Genomic DNA, 6,728 nt, shown 5'->3' with positions numbered 1-6,728 from the left:
ATTCGTGTGAAAGGTTGTTGGTAACTGGAGTTTCTCCACCTATCTTTGGTTCACAACATTGTTGTCGCTTCCTTAATCGAATGCAACTAAACATGCGTGACCTTCGATTAAACTCCTTGTATAAAAAACTTTCATTCCTATCCAAAATCTAGATAGCAAGGCTCTGAATACCAAATGATGTGAATCCAGACGGTTGGATTCATTTTACTAATCTATCAAGGTTGGAATGCTAATAAGCAATAAATTTGAGAAATGATTTAAAATGAGAGAATCGAAACATACAAGAAGATGGAGCGGAAATTGATACACATCACACTTCCAAAAATGGAAGATAAGCCTAAGAGCTTAAACACACCAAGGGACAATCGAACTTTGATAAAACTCAGGGATTCTTGAATCACTTAAGAACTTAGGAGAATCACTCTCACTATGGTAGATGAGAGAAAACTCTTTTATTTTCTGAATAAAACTCAGCTTGCTTTCATTGATGAAAATGGTCAACTTATACAGGAGCTTTAACCGTCAGAATTAGTAAAGACACATAAATTTCAGTTACAACCCACTTAAAGCTATTGATAATCCACTCAAGCTAACAATGATCCACTACTTAATGGTTGATCGTAACTGAAATTAAGGCTACCAAAGACAAGAGTCCATGGGAGCAATATCAGATAACACTTCTTTCACACATTGCACTTTACTGAATTTGATCCATGCTTTTTTCGTGTGAAAGGTTGTTGGTAACTGGAGTTTCTCCACCTATCTTTGGATCACAACATTGTTGTCGCTTCCTTAATCGAATGCAACTAAACATGCGTGACCTTCGATTAAACACCTTGTATAATAAACCTTCATTCCTATTCCAAATCTAGATAGCAAGGCTCTGAATACCAAATGATGTGAATCCAGACGGTTGGATTCATTTTACTGATTTATCAAGGTTGGAATGCTAATAAGCAAGAAATTTGAGAAATGATTTAAAACGAGAGAATGGAAACATACAAGAAGATGGAGCGGAAATTGATACACATCACACTACCAAAAATGGAAGATAAGCCTAAAAGCTTAAACACACAAAGGGACAAACGAACTTTGATAAAACTCAGGGATTCTTGAATCACTTAAAAACTTAGGAGAATCACTCTCACTAAGATAGATGAGAGAAAACTCTTATATTTTCTGAATAAAACTCAGCTTGCTTTCATTGATGAAAATGGTTCAGCTTATAGAGGAGCTTTAACCGTCAGCATTTCAAAACACACATAAATTTCAACTGCAACACACTTAAATCTATTGATAATCCACTCAAGCTAACAATTATCCACTACTTAATGGTTGATTGTAACTTAAATTAAGGCTACCAAAGACAAGAGTCGATGGGAGCAATATCACATAACACTTCTTTCACATGTTGCCCTGTACTGAATTTGATCCATGCTTGATTCGTGTGAAAGGTTGTTGGTAACTGGAGTTTCTCCACCTATCTTTGGCTCACAACATTGTTGTCGCTTCCTTAATCGAATGCAACTAAACATGCGTGACCTTCGATTAAACACCTTGTATAATAAACTTTCATTCCTATTCCAAATCTAGATAGCAATGCTCTGAATACCAAATGATGTGAATCCAGACGGTTGGATTCATTTTACTGATCTATCAAGGTTGGAATACTAATAAGCAAGAAATTTGAGAAATGATTTAAAACGAGAGAATGGAAACATACAAGAAGACGGAGCGAAAATTGATACACATCACACTTCCAAAAATGGAAGATAAGCCTAAGAGCTTAAACACACAAAGGGACAAACAAACTTTGATAAAACTCAGGGATTCTTGAATCACTCAAGAACTTAGGAGAATCACTCTCACTAAGATAGATGAGAGAAAAGTCTTATATTTTCTGAATAAAACTCAGCTTGCTTTCATTGATGAAAATGGTCAACTTATACAGGAGCTTTAACCGTCAGAATTAGCAAAGACACATGAACTTCAGTTACAACCCACTTAAAGCTATTGATAATCCACTCAAGCTAACATTGATCCACTACTTAATGGTTGATTGTAACTGAAATTAAGGCTACCAAAGACAAGAGTCCATGGGAGCAATATCACATAACACTTCTTTCACATGTTGCACTTTACTGAATTTGATCCATGCTTGATTCGAGTGAATGGTTGTTGGTAACTGGAGTTTCTCCACCTATCTTTGGCTCACAACATTGTTGTCGCTTCCTTAATCGAATGCAACTAAACATGCGTGACCTTCGATTAAACACCTTGTATAATAAACTTTCATTCCTATTCGAAATCTAGATAGCCAGGCTCTGAATACCAAATGATGTGAATTGAGACGGTTGGAATCATTTTACTGATCTATGAAGGTTGGAATGCTAATAAGCAACAAATTTGAGAAATGATTTAAAACGGGAGAATGGAAACATACAAGAAGATGGAGCGAAAATTGGTACACATCACACTTCCAAGAATGGAAGATAAGCCTAAGAGTTTAAACACACAAAGGGACAAACGACCTTTGATAAAACTCAGGGATTCTTGAATCACTTAAGAACTTAGGAGAATCACTCTCACTAAGATAGATGAGAGAAAACTCTTATATTTACTGAATAAAACTGAGCTTACTTTCATTGATGAAAATGGTTCAGCTTATATAAGACCTTTAACCGTCAGCATTTCAAAAGACTCATAAATTTCAATTGCAACCCACTTAAATCTATTGATAATCCACTCAAGCTAACAATGATCCACTACTTAATGGTTGATTGTAACTGAAATTAAGGCTACCAAAGACAAGAGTCCATGGGAGCAATATCACATAAGACTTCTTTCACATGTTGCCCTGTATTGAATTTGATCCATGCTTGATTCGTGTGAAAGGTTGTTGGTAACTGGAGTTTCTCCACCTATCTTTGGCTCACAACATTGTTGTCGCTTCCTTAATCGAATGCAACTAAACATGCGTGACCTTCGATTAAACACCTTGTATAATAAACTTTCATTCCTATTCCAAATCTAGATAGCAATGCTCTGAATACCAAATGATGTGAATCCAGACGGTTGGATTCATTTTACTGATCTATCAAGGTTGGAATGCTAATAAGCAACAAATTTGAGAAATGATTTAAAACGAGAGAATGGAAACATACAAGAAGATGAAGCGGAAATTGATACACATCACACTTCCAAAAATGGAAGATAAGCCTAAGAGCTTAAACACACAAAGGGACAAACAAACTTTGATAAAACTCAGGGATTCTTGAATCACTTCAGAACTTAGGAGATTCACTCTCACTAAGATAGATGAGAGAAAAGTCTTATATTTTCTGAATAAAACTCAGCTTGCTTTCATTGATGAAAATGGTCAACTTATACAAGAGCTTTAACCGTCAGAATTAGCAAAGACACATGAACTTCAGTTACAACCCACTTAAAGCTATTGATAATCCACTCAAGCTAACATTGATCCACTACTTAATGGTTGATTGTAACTGAAATTAAGGCTACCAAAGACAAGAGTCCATGGGAGCAATATCACATAACACTTCTTTCACATGTTGCACTTTACTGAATTTGATCCATGCTTGATTCGAGTGAATGGTTGTTGGTAACTGGAGTTTCTCCACCTATCTTTGGCTCACAACATTGTTGTCGCTTCCTTAATCGAATGCAACTAAACATGCGTGACCTTCGATTAAACACCTTGTATAATAAACTTTCATTCCTATTCGAAATCTAGATAGCCAGGCTCTGAATACCAAATGATGTGAATTGAGACGGTTGGAATCATTTTACTGATCTATGAAGGTTGGAATGCTAATAAGCAACAAATTTGAGAAATGATTTAAAACGGGAGAATGGAAACATACAAGAAGATGGAGCGAAAATTGGTACACATCACACTTCCAAGAATGGAAGATAAGCCTAAGAGTTTAAACACACAAAGGGACAAACGACCTTTGATAAAACTCAGGGATTCTTGAATCACTTAAGAACTTAGGAGAATCACTCTCACTAAGATAGATGAGAGAAAACTCTTATATTTACTGAATAAAACTGAGCTTACTTTCATTGATGAAAATGGTTCAGCTTATATAAGACCTTTAACCGTCAGCATTTCAAAAGACTCATAAATTTCAATTGCAACCCACTTAAATCTATTGATAATCCACTCAAGCTAACAATGATCCACTACTTAATGGTTGATTGTAACTGAAATTAAGGCTACCAAAGACAAGAGTCCATGGGAGCAATATCACATAAGACTTCTTTCACATGTTGCCCTGTATTGAATTTGATCCATGCTTGATTCGTGTGAAAGGTTGTTGGTAACTGGAGTTTCTCCACCTATCTTTGGCTCACAACATTGTTGTCGCTTCCTTAATCGAATGCAACTAAACATGCGTGACCTTCGATTAAACACCTTGTATAATAAACTTTCATTCCTATTCCAAATCTAGATAGCAATGCTCTGAATACCAAATGATGTGAATCCAGACGGTTGGATTCATTTTACTGATCTATCAAGGTTGGAATGCTAATAAGCAACAAATTTGAGAAATGATTTAAAACGAGAGAATGGAAACATACAAGAAGATGGAGCGGAAATTGATACACATCACACTTCCAAAAATGGAAGATAAGCCTAAGAGCTTAAACACACAAAGGGACAAACAAACTTTGATAAAACTCAGGGATTCTTGAATCACTTCAGAACTTAGGAGATTCACTCTCACTAAGATAGATGAGAGAAAAGTCTTATATTTTCTGAATAAAACTCAGCTTGCTTTCATTGATGAAAATGGTCAACTTATACAGGAGCTTTAACCGTCAGAATTAGCAAAGACACATGAACTTCAGTTACAACCCACTTAAAGCTATTGATAATCCACTCAAGCTAACATTGATCCACTACTTAATGGTTGATTGTAACTGAAATTAAGGCTACCAAAGACAAGAGTCCATGGGAGCAATATCACATAACACTTCTTTCACATGTTGCACTTTACTGAATTTGATCCATGCTTGATTCGAGTGAATGGTTGTTGGTAACTAGAGTTTCTCCACCTATCTTTGGCTCACAACATTGTTGTCGCTTCCTTAATCGAATGCAACTAAACATGCGTGACCTTCGATTAAACACCTTGTATAATAAACTTTCATTCCTATTCGAAATCTAGATAGCCAGGCTCTGAATACCAAATGATGTGAATTGAGACGGTTGGAATCATTTTACTGATCTATGAAGGTTGGAATGCTAATAAGCAACAAATTTGAGAAATGATTTAAAACGGGAGAATGGAAACATACAAGAAGATGGAGCGAAAATTGGTACACATCACACTTCCAAGAATGGAAGATAAGCCTAAGAGTTTAAACACACAAAGGGACAAACGACCTTTGATAAAACTCAGGGATTCTTGAATCACTTAAGAACTTAGGAGAATCACTCTCACTAAGATAGATGAGAGAAAACTCTTATATTTACTGAATAAAACTGAGCTTACTTTCATTGATGAAAATGGTTCAGCTTATATAAGACCTTTAACCGTCAGCATTTCAAAAGACTCATAAATTTCAATTGCAACCCACTTAAATCTATTGATAATCCACTCAAGCTAACAATGATCCACTACTTAATGGTTGATTGTAACTGAAATTAAGGCTACCAAAGACAAGAGTCCATGGGAGCAATATCACATAAGACTTCTTTCACATGTTGCCCTGTATTGAATTTGATCCATGCTTGATTCGTGTGAAAGGTTGTTGGTAACTGGAGTTTCTCCACCTATCTTTGGCTCACAACATTGTTGTCGCTTCCTTAATCGAATGCAACTAAACATGCGTGACCTTCGATTAAACACCTTGTATAATAAACTTTCATTCCTATTCCAAAGCTAGATAGCAATGCTCTGAATACCAAATGATGTGAATCCAGACGGTTGGATTCATTTTACTGATCTATCAAGGTTGGAATGCTAATAAGCAACAAATTTGAGAAATGATTTAAAACGAGAGAATGGAAACATACAAGAAGATGGAGCGGAAATTGATACACATCACACTTCCAAAAATGGAAGATAAGCCTAAGAGCTTAAACACACAAAGGGACAAACAAACTTTGATAAAACTCAGGGATTCTTGAATCACTTCAGAACTTAGGAGATTCACTCTCACTAAGATAGATGAGAGAAAAGTCTTATATTTTCTGAATAAAACTCAGCTTGCTTTCATTGATGAAAATGGTCAACTTATACAGGAGCTTTAACCGTCAGAATTAGCAAAGACACATGAACTTCAGTTACAACCCACTTAAAGCTATTGATAATCCACTCAAGCTAACATTGATCCACTACTTAATGGTTGATTGTAACTGAAATTAAGGCTACCAAAGACAAGAGTCCATGGGAGCAATATCACATAACACTTCTTTCACATGTTGCACTTTACTGAATTTGATCCATGCTTGATTCGAGTGAATGGTTGTTGGTAACTGGAGTTTCTCCACCTATCTTTGGCTCACAACATTGTTGTCGCTTCCTTAATCGAATGCAACTAAACATGCGTGACCTTCGATTAAACACCTTGTATAATAAACTTTCATTCCTATTCGAAATCTAGATAGCCAGGCTCTGAATACCAAATGATGTGAATTGAGACGGTTGGAATCATTTTACTGATCTATGAAGGTTGGAATGCTAATAAGCAACAAA

Source organism: Vigna unguiculata, unplaced genomic scaffold (assembly GCF_004118075.2).
Source record: "Vigna unguiculata cultivar IT97K-499-35 unplaced genomic scaffold, ASM411807v1 contig_671, whole genome shotgun sequence".
NCBI classification, from domain to species: domain Eukaryota; kingdom Viridiplantae; phylum Streptophyta; class Magnoliopsida; order Fabales; family Fabaceae; genus Vigna; species Vigna unguiculata.
This window is presented reverse-complemented; position numbering follows the sequence as displayed.